Genomic DNA, 1,271 nt, shown 5'->3' on the forward strand with positions numbered 1-1,271 from the left:
TTTGTATTTAATCATCCATTCACTCTTCCCCTTTTTTATCTGTTTAGCTGAACCACATGCATCATTAGCCTCTCTGTCCACTGCCGAATCCTCTGAATTTTCTAGCCCAAACTGGTGGGATTTCTCTCAAAACTTGGTCTGCTGCACTGTCAGCTTCACCTACTACATCTGTCATCATCTGTGAAACAAATCTGATCTAAAAAATGAGATTTGACAAAATATCATACACAACAGCAGCATTGCATGCTGTAATGTCATTGATGCTTCCTCTGTAAGAATTGTTCATAATATCTTAGCAATAAAGGACAGATACAATAAATGTTCAAAAGGACCAGCACTAGCTTTCTAAACAGGGACTTTTTTTTCTTAGAGTCATATTAGTTCTGTTCTATCCAACCAACTTGAAAGTTACCATACTCTGTAATCCTCCCAAAAAGTGGCACATTATGAAAGGATCACTGCAGCCTCCACATTAAATTACAAATTACCAGGGAGGTTTACAAGCTCTATCATACTATAACAAAGGTTAGCATTATGTAATTCTTTAGTTTTAGTTTCATTAGTTTCATTGTCATTTCATGTGCATGTATGGCAGAAATGTTTAGAAGCCATCCTCAGCTGTTTCTTGTAATTATACTGACTGTGTACTCTCCACTTCAACTGGAAATTTTCTGCAGTGACAATGCATAGGCTACAGTTTAAATTCCAATATACTAGTGATTCCTTGCCAAGCTTTTGCCATACCAATATACCTTAAACACATATAATCTGACTGGTTCCAACTTCACAATAAATCAATAATGAGGTTAACAAGCTTTCTCTTACCAGGATTGATATGACAATGACCTGCTGGCCTGTCAGCATTTGCTAGAGCACCAACAGGCACAGAGGCCACACAACTCAGCATAAGGCCTGCGGCAGACACACAGGTTTCTGCTAAACATTTACAAAGTATAGTAATGACATGCTATAATAAACCATAACAGTTTCATCTTGTGATCATAATATCATGTCTAATAAACTCTGTGATTTTACTCTAACTCTACAACTTCTACCTATCAATGCCAAATTTCTTAACAAGGAAAAAATAACCACACATATTTTTCATTAAATGCTAAACTTTAATACTAAAATAGTCTCTGCAGATGATTCATAATAATCAAAGAAAGAACCTGCAGCTACCAAACAATAACACTGAAATAAAGTCACAAGCTACAGTGTAACCGTACATTTACAAAAGGTTACAATTTTTTTTTTATGGATGGTATGGT

Source organism: Penaeus monodon, chromosome 20 (assembly GCF_015228065.2).
Source record: "Penaeus monodon isolate SGIC_2016 chromosome 20, NSTDA_Pmon_1, whole genome shotgun sequence".
NCBI classification, from domain to species: domain Eukaryota; kingdom Metazoa; phylum Arthropoda; class Malacostraca; order Decapoda; family Penaeidae; genus Penaeus; species Penaeus monodon.